This window comes from Myotis myotis, unplaced genomic scaffold (assembly GCF_014108235.1).
Source record: "Myotis myotis isolate mMyoMyo1 unplaced genomic scaffold, mMyoMyo1.p scaffold_m19_p_5, whole genome shotgun sequence".
Taxonomy (NCBI): domain Eukaryota; kingdom Metazoa; phylum Chordata; class Mammalia; order Chiroptera; family Vespertilionidae; genus Myotis; species Myotis myotis.
The window spans coordinates 100354133-100370855 of record NW_023416357.1 but is presented as its reverse complement, the minus strand read 5'-3'; the positions used below and the strand labels follow the sequence as shown (position 1 = coordinate 100370855).

The following is a 16723-nucleotide window of genomic DNA, read 5'->3' as shown; positions in this document are numbered from 1 at the left end:
GTATTTACCCAAGAGAAATAAAAATATGTTCTGCAGAGAGATTTGTACACAAATGTTCACAGCAGCATTATTCATAATAGCTGAATAGTGGAAACAGCCCAAAAGGCCATCAACTGAAGAACGGATAAGCTAATTGTGATATAGCCATACAACAGGATTCTATCCTATCTAATAAAAGAGAAACATGGTAATTGGCGTAAGACCGCTACCCTTCCCATTGGCTAATCAGGGTGATATGCAAATTAACTGTCAGCCAAGATGGTGGCCGGCAGCCAGGCAGCTTGAAACTAACATGAGGCTTGCTTGCTTCAGTGACGGAGGAATCCAACATTCCCCGCCTGCCGCTGCAGGCCTGTGAGCTGCAAGCAACTATATAACAAACATAGAAGCTAAACAAAACCCCAGAAACCTGCCAGGCTTCAGCCAGCAGGATCGTAACATTGTAAGCAAAGGCCAGAAACCTACTTTCAGCAGCGGAGGCCTAAGAGCTGGAGCCAAGCCTCAAAGCTAAAGCTGGCCCAGAATAAAAAAAAAAAAAAGAAAGAAAAAAAGGAGCAGTTGGGAGCTTCAGTCACCCCCAGCCTGAAAACAGCCCTCAGCTCCTCACCCAGACTGGCCAGGCACCCCAAGGGGGACCCCCACCCTGAAGGGTGTGTGACCAGCTGCAAACAGCCCTCATCCCTCACTCAGGCTGTCCAGGCACCCCAGTGGGGACCCCCACTCTGATCCAGGACACCCTTCAGGGCAAACCAGCTGGCACCCACCCATGCACCAGGCCTCTACCCTATACAGTAAAAGGGTAATATGCCTCCCAGCACCGGGATCAGCGGAGCCGCGAGGCCTCCCAGCACCAGGATCAGCGTGACAGGGGGCAGCGCCCAAACCCCCTGATCGCCCTGCGGCTCTGTGTGTGACAGGGTGTGGCGCCCCAACCCCCTGATGGGCCCTGCTCTGTGTGTGACTGGGGGCTGTGCCCCAACCCCCTGATTGGCCCTGCTCTGTGTGTGACAGGGTACAGAGCCCCAACCCCCCTGATGGGCCCTGCTCTGTGAGTGACAGGGGGAAATGCCCCAGCCCCCTGATTGGCCCTGCTCTGTGCATGATAGGGGGTGGCGCCACAACCTCCCTATCAACCCTGCCTTGAGTGTGACAGGGGGCAGTGCCCTAACCCCCCAATCGGCCCTACCCTGAGCGTGACTGAGGGTGGAATCACAACCTCCCGATCGCCCTGCTCTGTGTATGACAGGGGGCGGTGCCCCAACTCCCCAATCGGCCCTGCTCTGAGCCCGACCAGGGGCTGCACCTAGGGATTGGGCCTGCCCTCTGCCACCCGGGAGCAGGCCTAAGCCAGCAGGTCGTTATCTCCCGAGGGGTCCCAGACTGCGAGAGGACACAGGCCGGGCTGAGGGACCCCCCTCGCCCCCGAGTGCACAAATTTTTGTGCACCGGGCCTCTAGTTTAGCAATAAAAAGGAAAGAATGGTTGGTACAGGAAAAACATGACTGGATCTCAGAGACATTATGTTGAACAAAAGAAGCCAGACCCAAAAGAGTATGCAATGAATGATTCCAGTTATACAAAGTTCTAGAACAGGCCATAGGAATCAGATCAGTAGTTGGTTGGAGCAGAGGTAGGGGTTGGGGAACTGACTATATGGGAGATGAGGGAACTTTCTGGATAGATGATGTTCTATATCCTGATTGTAATGGTAGTTCTGTGAGGGCACACATTTGCCAAAACTCATCAGACTGTAGAGTTAAAATCGATGCATTTTAATATATATCAGTTATATCTCAGCAAACTTAAACAAATTTAAAAGAGCATGAGATCTGGAAACAAACTACCTGGGGTTGAGTCTTCTGTCCTGGCTCCACCGTTTAAAAGCTGTATGACTTGGACAAGTTACCTATCCTTTTTAAACCTCAGTTTCCTCATCTGAAGAATGGGGATGCCACTCAGATTCGAGAGAGGGAATACACTGTTGTATCCAGGTGTTGCGTGTGTGTCAAAAACGGCGCTGTGCTATGTGCCAGGCCCTGGGCCGAGCAGTTTGCACAAAAGGACAACCAACTGGACGGGGAAAAAAGATGGGCATGGTGGGTTCCTCGGCTCCTTCTTTTTACCCTTGAACTCCAGGAGTGGGGGTAGGTGGGGAATGTATTTGTTTGCTAGGGCTGCCACACAAATTACTGCAAGTGGAGGGCTTTACACAACAGAAGTTTATCATCTCAGTTCTGGGGGCTGGAAGTTCAAGGTGAAGGTTTGGTTTTTCCCAAGGCATCTTCCCTCGGCTCATAGATGGCTCTCCTTGCTGTGTACACACATGGTCTTTCTTCTGTCTGAATCTCTCTCTTCTAAGGACCCACGTCAGATTGGATTAGGGCCCACCTTAAGGGCCTCCTTTTAAATCAATCACCTACTTAAAGACCCTATCTCTAAGTGTAGCCACAATCTGAGATCTAGAGGGTTAGGACTTCAATGTATGAATTTGGGGCAGGGGCATAACATGATGAATCCAGATTTGATTTAGTGAGTAGAGAGGTAGCTCAGAACAGTCGACAGAAAGATCAGATCAGTTGTCTGTTTTGCCATTTTATAGCTGCAGGACCTTGCATGTGACACTTATCTACAAACTTGACCACATTAAAAGGAGATATAGTCTCATAGGGTTATTGGGAAGAGCACATTAACATGGGATTAACTAGATTAGGCCATGCCTGTGCCCTGGAATAACACAACAGTTGAGATGATGGGTTAATTATCTCAAAGTAAAAAGTTTAAAAGAGTGACAGCAGGCCTGGATATCTGCCTATGAAGAAGCTCCAAGATACATAACTGAATTAGCAAAGCAGATTTCAATTCAGGCTCCAGAGTCACTGGGGATTCTAATGGAATTGTTCTAACTGAATTAATTGGTGTTTGTGTTTAAAAACAAACTGAAAACAAAGATTTTTCTCATCTGCAGCCCAGGGCTAAAAACAATTGATAATAATAAGGGCTAAGCTATTATTTTGTCTTTAATGTAGCAGCCGCTATTCTAAGCACTTTGTGTATATTAACTCACTGAATCCTCACAACCACCCCATTTTACAGCCGAGAAAAGTGAGCCACAGGTTAAGAAGCTTATTGGTAATCACACGACCTAATGGATGGTGGAGGTGAGATTTGAACCCAGAGTGGTTCCAAAAATCTAGCAGCATTCCATGCGGTGGGAGAAGGAGAAGAGACGCATTTAGGAATTTCCCATTTGCGTCTCCAGGGAAGGGGACCAGCAATCCAATGAGTAGCCAGGGTTGGAAACTTAGAACCACTGTTCCCAACTGCCTGATAGAAACCTCCCCGGGAATTCTTTCAGTGAGAGATTCCTGAACATATTACTGGGGGGGTCTGATTCCTGCGTCTGGGGCAGGACCCAGGAACCCACATGTTTAGCCAGGCTCCCAGGCAGGGCCGGCACCATGGGCGTGGGGCCTTGCTAGCCGCGTCCAACCAGAGCTTGGTTCAAAGCTCTGCTGGGGACAGGTGGAAATTCTTCCTAGCTTTATCTCCGAACTCATGTTTCCTAAGTGATGTGTCCTGGGGGCTCGGAGGCTCAGCACAGCTGTGATCTCACCTCTCTGCCTCCCTGAAACCGGTTCTCCACAGCCCGTGCCCAACCCACTGGTGCCCTGGGCTACCCCTGCCCTGTGGCCACTGCTGCTCTCTGCCCTTCACCCTCCAGTCCTGCCTGCCCGTGTTCAGTCCGTGCAAAGGCAGGTTACTGCTTCTCTGTCCTCCCTCCTGCCTGCCCGTGTCCAGGGTGACGGGAACGCACGGGAGGGGACACCCGTCTATGCTTCGCAGGGTGAGTTAGTTCAAAGAGGTGACATTTGGGAGGAAGGTGTAAGGAGGTATGGCACCAGAAGCAATGAGAGGGATGCGGGCGCGAACGGGAACCGGGCTCACTCGGAGTGTAAGACTCTGTTCTGAACCCGCAGCGGTACTGTACGCTATAGAGTCATCCCGCACGTGGAAACCACTGATGCCCCTCCTCCCGCAACCCCTCCCGCCCCTCCGGTGCTCAGGGCCGCTCTCGCCCGCGTTTACACAAGCAAAAACGGATGCGGGGAGATTCAGGCGGGACTAGGGACTAGGACCCTGTCCCTGCCCCCAGTCCAGCCATCCCCGCCCCAGGCGCCGCGGCGCCGGAAACCCCAGAGCGAGCTTGCCTCAGTGCCTGCAGGACTCCGCGAGAGGGGCTGCGAGATCCAGGTGTTCCTTCTGCTTTGCTTGATCCCGGCACCGGACACCTGTGCGCCTGAGGCAGGCGGTGGGCTGAGCCCCGCCGCAAGGGGCCGACTCTGGGCGCGGCCAACGCTAGGTGGCGCCCGAGAGCCGGGCCTGCTGAGCTCCCTGCGCCCTGGGACTGTGGGGGCGCTGGGGATACTACACGGAAGTAAAGACGAAGTAACTCTTAGCAGCAGCTGGGGGGCCTGCTGCTCTCGGTAGCAGAGAATCACCCCTCGTGAGGCCCCGTTTCCTCACCTCTTTCATGGGCCTGTCGGGCGGGTTAGTACAATCACTTCTCAAGACCTAGCACTTGCCTGGCCCCTAGAGAGTATGGAATGGAAGGCACTTACCTTTTTGCCTTCTCTCACCAGGGAGGCCTGTTTTACCAGGTGAGTTGCACTTTTTTATTAGCAAATCTGGAAGAGTTTTCAAAGTTTTCTTGCTCACAATACAGTCGATTGGCAAGAAAATCACATTTTTTAAAAACAGGGAATTTATCAAAATAAGGTCAAAGAACATATTTTCTACACTCATGTAATTGGTAAGGAAAGTAAGTCACTACGAGGACCCGGAGTCACTATAAAATCCCGACGTTAAAAGGATCCGGTTTTGTTCAGTGTTATTTCCTGTAGAGTGCTTTAAATCTTTAAACATTTTATAACAATATTGGAAGCAGGGACCCGTCACTGATGGGTTGCTACTAATGTTAGCCCTCCCGGATGCACAGAATGTCACAGAAAGCCCAACAGCCAAGCCCCTTTGAAGTAAAGTGTCATCTTGCAGTTCTGAATACTTAAAATATTTCCTTTTGAGAAACTTGAGTTTGCTTTTGCAAAGTAGTCTTTCCCATTGTTACCAATTATTTCTCTACTCCCTCCCCATTTTATTTGAAAGATTTTGGCAACTAACATTTATTTGCCAGTGTCTGGGCCAGACCCTGGAAATATATAATAACAACAACAATAATAGTAATAGTAATAAGAAACTCTCTCTATCCCTAGAAAACTCACCATCTAGTGGGGAGAAAGGATGATATGTAAATAACACCAACACTGTGTGCTCAGGGACTTTATAAAAGCCTGTGTGTTTGGGGAGCGATTCATTAAATTTTTAAACTTTGAATTATGAAAATTTCAAACATAAACAAAAGAAAAAGAATAGTATAATGAATCTGCTCTGCTTGTCACCCAACTAACAAAATTATCAACATTTTGCCAATTTTGTTTAATCTATGCCTCACCATCTTGCTAATTATTTTTACAGTGTTATTAAAGTAATATAAAACTCATACCATAAAATTCACCCACTATAAATGTATAAATCAGTAATTTTAATGAGTTTACAGTTGTGCAATCACCACAATCCAACTTTTTAAAAATTTAAATTCTTTATTGTTGAAATTATTACATATGTCTCCTTTTTCCCTCATTGACCTCTCCCCAGCCCTTCCCACCTCCCAGCACATGCCCTCACCCCCCTACTGTCTGTGTCCATTGGTTATGCTTATATGCACGCATACAAGTCTTTTGGTTGATCTCTTACCCCCCCTCCATCCTCACCTGCCTTCCTTCTGAGGTTTGACAATCTGTTCAATGCTTCTCTGTCTCTGGATCTATTTTTGTTCATCAGCTATGTTGTTCATTATATTCCATAAATGAGTGAGGTCATGTGATATTTATCTTTTTCTGACTGGCTTATTTCACTTAGCATAATGCTGTTGCAAATGGTAAGAGTTCTTTCATTTTTACTTCAGTGTAGTATTCCATTGTGTAGATGTACCACAGTTTTTTAATCCACTCATATGCTGATGGGCACTTAGGCTGTTTCCAAATCCTAGCTATTGTAAATTGTGCTGCTATGAACCAAGGGGTGCATATATCCTTTCTGACACAATCCAACTTTTGATCATTTCTACTATCCCCCCAATTTTGCCCATGCCTATTTGAAGTCAATCTTCATTCTCATCCCTAACCATACGCAACCATTGATCTTCTTTCTGTCGCTATTGATTTGCCTTTTATGGATATTTCATATTAACGGAAATTAATAATATGTGTTTTTTTGCATCTGGTCACTTTCACTGAGCATGTTTTCAAGGTTCATCCATATTGTAACATGTATCAGAACTTCATTCCTTTCTTATTGCTGAATAATATTCCACTGTATGAATATGCCACATTTTACTTATCTGTTATTAGTTGATGATACATTTGGGTTATTTCCACTTTTTGGCTATTATGAATAACACGTCTATGGATATTCACTTTCATGTCTTTTTGTAGGTATATTAGAGTGGAATTACTGGATATTCATGGTAACTTTATACTTAACATTTTAAGAAACTGCCAATTCCCCCCCCCCCCCAAAAAAATGGCTGTTCCATTTTAAATTTCCCTCAGGAAAAAGACACTAATTTCTCCCGGTCCTTGCCAACACTTATTTCTTTTTGATTATAGCCATTCTAATTGGTATGAAGTGACATCTAATTGTAGTTTTAATTTACATTTCCCTAATGAATGATAATGTGGAGCATCTTTCCATATGCTTATTGGCCATTTGTATATCTTGGTTAAAATGTCCATTCAAACCTTTTGCTCATTAAAAAAAAGAACTTTTAATTTTATTATGGCTTTGGTTTTATAGAAAAATTGTGAAGAGAATACAGACTGTCCATATTCCTCACACGCACTTGCCCTGTTGTTAACATTAGAGTGTGGTACATTTGTCACAATTAACTGAAGTCCACACTTTGCTCAGATTTCCTTGGTTTTTACTGAAGGCCCTTTTCCTGTTCCAGGATCCCGTCTGGGACAGCGCATTACAAATAGTTGTCACGTCCCCTTAGGCTCCTCTTGGCTGTTTAGCGTTTCTCAGACTTTTTTTTTTTTTTTACCTTGACCTTTGATAACCTTAGCAGTTTTGAGGAGGATTGGTCAGGTATTTTGTAGAATGTCCCTTCATTGGGATTTGTTGGATATTTTTCTTGTGATTGGGATGGGGTTACGGGTTTTTGAGAGGAACACTTCAGAGGTAAAGTGCCTGTATTAGTCTGCATGGGGCTGCCATAGCAAACACCATAGACTGGCAACTTAAACAACAAAATCTGTTCTCCCACAATCTGGAGGCTGGAAGTCCAAGATCAATGTGTCAGCAGGGTTGGTTTCTCCTAAGGCTTCTCTCCTTGGTTTGTAGATGGTTCTCTTCTCCCTGTGTCCTCACATGGTTTTCCCTCTACCTGCCTGTGTCCTACTCTCCTCTCATATAAGGACACCAGTCATATTGGATTAGGCTCCAAATCAATGACCTCATTTAACCTCAATTGCCGGGAGCCGGTCCATGCTTGCTGTTTCAAGGGACCTGGCATATATGGCATACTGTTCTTAATATGTTTGCTCACCTTCTTGGCACTATGTGTTTTAACCAAGGTCTCTGAGAAAGGTTGTTTCCCCAGGTAGGGATTTTCCCCTGAAGTTAGGGAGGGAATAAAACCTCTTAACTAAGTGCCAGGCGGGTAATTAATCACTTTAACTATGAACAATGATGCTTAAGCTACATAATCTTTACTCCCTGGAATGGAGATAAGAAACACCCTAACCTTTATAATAGAGATTGATAGGATTGAGTCAACTGGTATAAATACAGATGTAATGAGACAGAAACAGACAGAACTTAGAACACAGAATTTAGAATACGGAACCAAGAGAGACAGAACCTAGGCACAGAACCTACACAGAACGTTCTCTAGAGACAGAAGAACTTCGCTGGAGAGAACATGGCAAAAGATCCTGGACAGAAACTGGCCTCAGAACCTAGAGACAGAACCTAGCGAGGGAACTTGGCTACAGAACCTGGCTGGAGAACTTGGAGAACCTAGCAAGAGAACATGGACACAGGACCTGGCTGGAGATCCTAAGCAGAACTTCACTGGAGATCCAGACCAGAACTTGGCTGGAGATCCTGGCTAGAGATCCTGGCTAGGCTGCTGATCAACTGAACGCTGTCTCCGTGTTATTCCTTCTTCGCTGACTCCGTCCACACCTTTGGGGACCCCTGGACCTGCTGGGGTTGGACCCCGGCACTCAATTACCTCTTTAAAGATCCTATCTTCAAATACAGTCACATTAAGGTGATGGGAGTTAAGACTGAACATATCAATTTGGGGTGGGGCATCATTCAGCCCATAAGAGTGCCATTCTCATCAGATCAAGGGTCCATGCTATTATCATAATGATGTTGATGTTGACCTTGATCACCGGCTGAGGTGTGTTTGTCAGGTTTCTCCGCGTAGAGTAGAAATCATGATGTGCAGTCCACACTTAAGGAATGGGGGTTATTTTCCATAAAACCCTTGGAAGAAACATAGGGTAAATCTTCATGTCCTTAGTTTTGGCAATAGAATCTCAGATATGACACTAAAAGCACAGCAACAAAATAGAAAATAGATAAATTGGTGTTCATAAAAACTCAAAACTTCTGTTATCAGAGGATATTATCAAGAAAGTGAAAAACACAGCCTACAGAATAGGAGAAAATATTTGCAAATTATCCTATATAATAAAAGGCTAATATGCAAATAGATTGAACGGTGGAACAACTGGTTGCTATGATGCACACTGACCACCAGGGGGCAGATGCTCAATGCAGGAGCTGCCCCCTGATGGTCAGTGCACTCCCACAGGAGGAGCACGGCTCAGCCAGAAGCCAGGCTCACATCCTCTGCAGCAGCACTAAGGATGTCCGACTGCCACAGGGAGCGAGCCTAAGCTGTCAGTCAGACATCCCCCGAGGGCTCCCGGACTGTGAGAGGGTGCAGGTCGGGCTGAGGGACCCCCCCACCCCCGCCAAGTGCATGAATTTCATGCACCAGGCCTCTAGTATATCTAATAAGGTTCTAGTATCCAGAATATATAAAGAACACTGACAACTCAACAACAAAATGGCAAAACTTTAGCTTTTACAAAAAAATGCTGTAATGAAGAAGCCTGTGCAGAAATCATTTTGCGTGTTTGAGCAGATCTGTAGAATAAATTCTCAGAAGGCCAGGTGCTTCTCTAATTTTGACAGCTCTTGCCAAGTTGCCCCCCCATTGAGGGTGCACCAGTTTAGATTTCTGCCAGGATTTATTTCCAAACCCACTCTGAAATATGCCAGCACTAACAAGACTGCTCATTGCAGTGTGACTCATAATAGCTGCGAACTAGAAACAGCCCAATGATACTCAACAGGAGAATGGATAAATAAATCATGGTCTTATCATAAATGGAATATTACATAGCAATGAAGAAGAACAAAGTTCTGCTACCCACAATGTGGAGGGACCTCACAGGCATGTCAGTGAGTAAAAGAAACCAGGACTCACTGTGGGATTCCAGCGAGATGAATCAATTATGCAGTTACAAGGAAGAAGACATCTTCCTAAGGTGACAGAGATAAAAACAGTGGTTAGCCTTGGATGGTGGGGTTATTGACTACACAGGCACAAGACAGTCCCCTGAGGTGCTCAAAATGTCCTACCCCTTGACCTAGCTGATAGTTACATAGGTGTATCAATACGTAAATACTCATGAAGCTATGTGTAAGCTATGGCTCAATTTTTTTAAAAGGCTTTTTTTTTTCTTTAAAAGCAAACACTAATGTGCTAACAACATGGTCAGGGCAGCAGGCAGTCTCCATAGCCACAAAGGGTCACACGGCCGACCCTGTGTCTCTTTTGTCCAGTCTCAAACCAGCTGTGGGTTCTGGTTGTAAGGCGGGGGAGGTCTGTAGCTCCCTCTGGGCCGGCTAGGGTTCCTCCCGCACACTCAAAGGTGCGCCCAGTGGGTGCTCCCTTATCGAACTACTCCCCAACGCTGCCCCTGCCCAGACCATTCTCTGCACCAGCTGTTGCGCAGCTGCCTGGTTATTTATAGCCTTGGGGCTCTGCATGAAAGGAGCCTCGTTCAGCAGCTCTTTCTCCTGCCATGGACCCTGATCCTGAGCCCTTCTCACACCACCCCCCACTCCTCACCCCCCAACCCCCACCCCCAAGCTTTCCTGTTCCTGGAACGTTCCAGGTCCCACGGCTGGGCTGTGTGTTTCTGTGATGAGGGGGTTGCCCTGCAGAGCTGATTCCTGGGGCTCATCTGTAGGACTCTCCTTGAAGTGACCTTGAATGAGATGAAAGCTAATTCCCACCAGACTTGGGCTGTGCCAGGTCTTGGGCACTCGGCTGCCATGCTGTCTCCCGTCTCCCGGATGAAGTCACATCCACTCAGAGGCTCAGCAGGAGGGTTCAGTTCCTTCCCGGGCAGCATGACGGTGACCCTGGCCTCTCCTCCTCAGGGTCCTGGGCCTTCTTAGCTGAAGAGGCCAGCCAGGCTCTGTCCATCACGCTCCTCCTTCGCCTGGTGCAGGCCTCCCGGAGACCGGGCACTCCCCTGCCTGCCCCATCTTGTGGGAGCTTCTGGTTCGGAGTCCAACCCCCTCCAGGACAGTTTAGCAAGGGGCTCAACTCTGCTCTCATCCCCATCCCCTGTTCTAGTGGGACAGATGGAAGCATCCTTCGGGAGCCTGGAATCTTTTTTCTAAGTTCCCTTTGGCACCAAGTTAGTCCCTTTTTTTAGCATTTCTTTTTTTTTAAATATATTCTTATTGATTTTAGAGAGGAAGGAAGAGGAAGAGAGAGATAGAAACATCAATGATGAGAAAGAAATCATTGATTGGCTGCCTCCTGCACGTCCCCGACTGGGGACTGAGCCCACAACCGGGACATGTGCTCTGACCGGGAATTGAACTGTGACCCGCTGGTTTATAGGTCAACCCTCAACCACTGAGACACGCTGGCTGGGTCCAAGTTAGTCTTGTTCCTCATTTCAGAAAATCAGGACACTCCCACCCACCCCCGAATCAAAAGGGTGGTTTGCTACCCACCTCCCCAGCCTGAGGGAAGGAACCAAACTCCCTGCTTTCATGGTTCCACTAAAAACTCTGTGGGGAAGCCCATCCCCTGGGAACAAGGTATAGAACTTCAGCTCTTCTGTGTTATCAGAGGAAGGGTGCTTATTGTAGGAGATAGGACCTGAAAACATGATCTAAAAGTAGTAAAGGCTTTGCCTGTTTGCCCTTTCCTTCCTTCCTACCCGCCTCCCTCCTTCCTTTCCTTCCTTGGTAAAGCGAAGGGTCCCTCTGACTGTGGAGGAAGGTCGGGCACACCAGATTTAAATGGATTTCATTGCATTGGTGCAATGCATAAGGTCCACGTTCTTTGTGTAACAGACAAGTGAGCGAGTTGACCGTCCAAGGCAGTGGGACTGCCCCATCTCTATGGCCTGAGAGGTGGGGCAATGAGGCTAAACAGTGTTCCGGAGCAGAGAAGTTCACTTGGCTATGACCTATCACAGCGGTTCTCAACCTGTGGGTCGCGACCCCTTTGGGGGTCGAACGACCCTTTCACAGGGGTCGCCTAAGACCATCGGAAAACACATATATAATTACATATTGTTTTTGTGATTAATCACTATGCTTTAATTATGATCAATTTGTAACAATGAAAATACATCCTGCATATCAGATATTTACATGACGATTCATAACAGTAGCAAAATTACAGTTATGAAGTAGCAACGAAAATAATTTTATGGTTGGGGGTCACCACAACATGAGGAACTGTAGTAAAGGGTCGGGGCATTAGGAGGGTTGAGAACCACTGACCTATCACCTTCTCCGTGGCCTGTGTGCACCTGACCCATCCGAATCCCCCCTGGAGCTCTGGAGTGTGGGCCGCCAAGCAGTTACTGGCAGAAAAACAAGAGCAAAATTAGTTAGCGTCCTTTGCGTCTGTGGCTGCCTGCCAACGTTTCCCCCAAATATGCACATTTTCATTCTGGAAATTTTTGTCAGGTTTATTGCAGATGAACGAGTGAGCAGACAGAAACAAAATGACATTTGCTGGGCTGGAAGGACTGTTTCTAAATCTATTCTCACGAATACACCAATGCTTGTGTGCTTTTCTGGGGGGGACTTTCCTTCATGGGGGTTTAGAATCCAAGTCAGAGACAGCCTTAGTTTACCACTAGTCTTGGGTCTAGATCAGCGATTTTCCACCAGTGTGCGTGGTTGACCTCCTTTCCCTTAGATTGTCCAAAAAAAAGAAAGAAAGAAAGAAAGAAAAGAGACAACAGCCAACACAACAATAGCCCTCTGGTATGAATGAGTAAAAATTATACCTATTCTTTTTGTCGTAATAGCAAAAAAATATATTTTTTGGTGTGCCGCAGAATTTTAATAATTAGTTTATGTTGCCACGCGATGGAAAAGGTTGAGAACTGCTGGCCTAGATGCATGCACGTTTCCACATGTGCGTAGTGAATAGGCATATGGCCACTGTATGGCAAGGGCCATTGTAAGCCACCGCTGAAACATATGCAAGACAGATGGGCACCAAATCCACAGGATAATGGAGAATTGTAATGAATTTCATGGGCATCACATTTTTATGTTCCTGTAAACTTATGAAAGCCATGAAATTAAACGACCGCCTCACAACAGCACCAGAGTGACTAATTTAATTGGGGGGAGGGGCGGGGGGAAGCCCTCTGGAAAAACCAACTGGTAAATCAAAACTGAAAACTGAGAATGATATCCTCGAGGTTTAACATTTGCTCACAGACCCCTTTGGCTATAGGAGTTTATTATACAGGATCCTCTCTTGTTTTACCAAAGGACGTGATGTCTCCAATCACACAGGCAGGTCCCAGGGCCCACCTGGGATGACGATTCAATCTCAGGAGAGCCACTGGGCTGCAAAGGGGGCCCTTCCAGGGCATGACTGCATTTAAAGAGATGCTTTCTTATTTTCACAGGAGCTTGATGACTGGAAAAAGGAGGAGGTGAACAGCGTTTCCTTCATGGACAAAAGAAAATGTGGCCATTAGGGCATTTGCACATCCAATGACCTTCCTCCTCACTTCCCTGAACACCGCTCAGTGGCTAGGAGAGCAAGAATGTCTTTTTTTCTAGATAGTTGGGCTGAATTAAAAAAAACAAAATTAAAAACGTCCAATCTCCTGGGTTTGCTGACCAGCTTCGCACACCTGTTTACCTAACACCCGCTACAAAAGCCAGACTCAGAGTGGAGAACTGCACCGGACACTCCCTACAGGAAACCTCACCCAACCACGCAGAGTGCGCTCTGACTCCTGGTGCTACACTTGTGGGCTCGGCTTCAGCATATCCTCACAGTCCAGGAACTGGAAGTCACACTTGTGTCTTGAAAGACGGGGAAACTGGGCTGGCGAATACTTACTTACTTTGGATCTGTACTATTGGATTGCCCCAAAAATCTTTGGGAAAAAATGAGCTCCTTTTCTTCTATTTTTGCTCAAAGCAGTCCAAAGAAAACAAGTGTTGGTTCCCTCCGGTCTGTGAGCTCAGCTCAGTGTTGAACCAACTCCAGGGAAGTCACAGTGAGAGCTGGCACCAGACCCGGGATAGAGCAGTGCATCCACCTGCACTGCTGACTGCAGAGGCCTCATTTCCCCGTTCTGCTCCGGGACAGGGACCCTCCAGGGGAGGGCACTTCTCTGCTCTCTTTCTTTATTTTTCTGTCTGCTTACGTTCCTGCTGGGGGAAAGGGGCCACTGAAACTTCCAATCCCAAGAGTGGCGTTCAAGGCCTTGGAAACTTGCAGCTGCACCATGTGTTGCTTTGGACACCCCTCCTCAAGCTAAGAGGAGCTGCCCGTGGCCCCATGGAGGCCAGGCTAGATCTAGGGCTGCAGCACCTTCTCCCTGCAGCGCCTGCATCTGGATTAAAATGCAGCGACCAGCTTTCGGCCCACGTGGACTGCACAGAGCAAACGCGTGGGTAGGCTCTATGGATCGGGGTTGTGTTAAAAAGCAGTTTCTTTAACCTTCCATATAAATTAATTTTCTGGTTAATTTATATCGAGTACATTTTTTTCCCTTGAAATTGTGCCAAGCCCAGAATAGACAGACAACAACATTTGAGTCAATTATACTATATTTTGAATTTTTCCCCCCACAGCTTTTCTCGGTCTACCGCGTAAAGTTTTCTCTGATACAGTAAAACATTTTAATATACAATAGATTACAAGTCTGTAGTAGTGAATGAAAGATAATGTGCTTTTATCTATATAGAGAGACATATGTATATCTCACAGATACAGTTCTTCCTGGGTTTGGTTGTTGACCGACCATAACCAGTTTCTTATTTTTTATTTACAATTCAGCTCCTTTCCAACGGAATGGAAAGGTTAAGCTCCCCTCTCTGTGTTTCTATCTTCTGGAAAAGAGAAGAGAGGAAAGTGCGGACGAGTAGAAGGTTGGAGGGGAGGAAAGAGAGACCCACAAGCAGTGTCTTAGGATATGCATTGAGGAGAAAAGAAAACTACCCATGCTCCGGGATGGAAAGATGATGAAAATGTTCCGTATTTCTTTCTGTGTTTCAGGACGAGCAGGATTCAGTGCCATGCACAGGGAGCCCGAGTCGGGTGTGTGACAGAAGGTCAGTGTTAGGACAGAACATAAACCACCCACAAGTCAAAAGGCGGCGGGAACAGGCCGCGTTGCCTCTTGACAGTGATTCTACCCCATGAACCACGGAGACTTGCTCCGTGACCGGCGAGGCGGGGCTGGCTGGGGCGCCGTGACCGTGACCGTGTGACCGTGACCGGTCGGGTCGGGTTACATCGCCGCTGGAGCGCCTCATAGCATCGGTTTTGGAATGAGGATGACTGCACGGATTGAGACAGTGGAAGCTGCTTTTAGCAATTAGATCATCTCAGGGACGTTACATCCTAGAATGCCGCCTGTTACAAATGGTGCAACTGACACAGGATTCCCGAGAGGATGTTAAGGCTTTGGGTTTTCCGCTCGGTGCTCATCCGTGCGTTATTGGTGCTTCGGTTTAATGCTGTCGCGTGAGGAGGGTGCACCAGGAGGCCCTGCTGGCACCCCCCAACTAATGGCTTATGGCGCCGGCAGCTGCGGCACTTGAGGGGTGCAGAGGTGGCTAAGGGCTGCCTGGGAGCCCAGCACGGCTGCACCGGATGTTGGTGAACTGCACTTCTTTTACAACCACTTTTCCGGGATCCCCAGCTGGTCCTCTGCTCTGTCCCTGCACTCCCCCAAGTCCAAAGACAGCTTGGGACCCCAGAACCATTGGTGAGATTGGCTGGGGTCTCTATGGGTTCCATGGAGGCCCAAGAGCCTGGTTCCCTGCTGCTGGGCCAGCCCAGGAGCTGAGGCATGAAGATCCTCTTTCTAAGCCCAAATCGGGCCCACAACGCCCAGTTCACCATTGGGGCGTGCAGATGATTTTCCGAAGGGTGGTGGGTGCCAGGTCCTGAAGCATCTCAAGCTGGGTCAGTGCATGAGGTACAGACCAGGAAAAGTGTTACAAGCAGAACATGAAGTCATCACTGTTCACCCAGGAGCCAGAGCGACAGCAGGAGGGTTGGCACCGTGCTGGGGCGTGGAGGCTGCTTTCTCACCTCCCAAGGACCTGCAGAGCCAGTCTCCTCCACTCTGCCAGCCGGTCTCACGCACGGCGGACACTCTCCCGGCACTGGCACAGCTCCTGCTTCAAGTCATCCACGGGGCCGTTGCTACGGGCACAGGTGCACCAGGTCTTGGGTGGTGACAGAAGCCACCTGTGAGGAGCACAGACAAACTCTTGGAGTTCTGGAAACTGTTGAATGGCTCACACTTGGTTTTCTCTCAAAGCATGCAGGTCTGAGCCTATTGTAATTCTGCCAACAAAATGGACAGGTGAAGAAGAGGAAATTTGGAAATAAGATTCTGAACGGGCTGAAGTGGCCCACTGTATTGGCTACATAAGAAATGGAAGAATTTGAATCACTATCCATGTGATTCATGCAAGAAATTCGTTCAATAAATGTTGACCCATTTGAAACATTTTAGGAAAAAGGATGCTTTTACCCTCAATTATCTGCATAACTGCTTCAAATCTCTTTTTAAAAATAGTTTTACCGTATCTTCTTAGGCTTTATTGTATTAATTTCCTGAAAGTTCATATAAATAACATTCTTCAAAATTAAAAAACATACAAACAAATCTGAACATTCTCCCAGTGTCACGGTAGGTTAGGGTGAGAAGTCTATGGAAGTCCTTGACTGAAGATTTTGGAAAGTACAACTTGTCATGCAATTAATATAAGCAGGAGAACGAGGACAATATTCAGCCATATTCTTCTGTGCTAAATGAATACTCTAAATGTAGCTGTGATACCACCAGAAGCCTTTATTCTTGAGGAAGAAGAGATGTCATCCTGGCCAAACAAAATTACCCAAGAAAAGTTCCCTCAACACACCATGTTACAAAACTTGCTTCTAAAAAGTAAACTCTTGGTGTTCTCAGTCCTCTGTAAACAGTCAACAGTTTTTTTAAATCCAAGATCTCCAAATTGGTGTCAAATTACAAATTATGTTCTATGC

General features: G+C 47.0%; 1 pseudogene; it reads left to right on the top strand.

The window, feature by feature from the left end:
• Positions 1-14863, top strand: part of LOC118656565 — a 30794-nt pseudogene extending 15931 nt beyond the window's left edge.
• The last annotated feature ends 1860 nt before the right edge of the window (positions 14864-16723 follow it).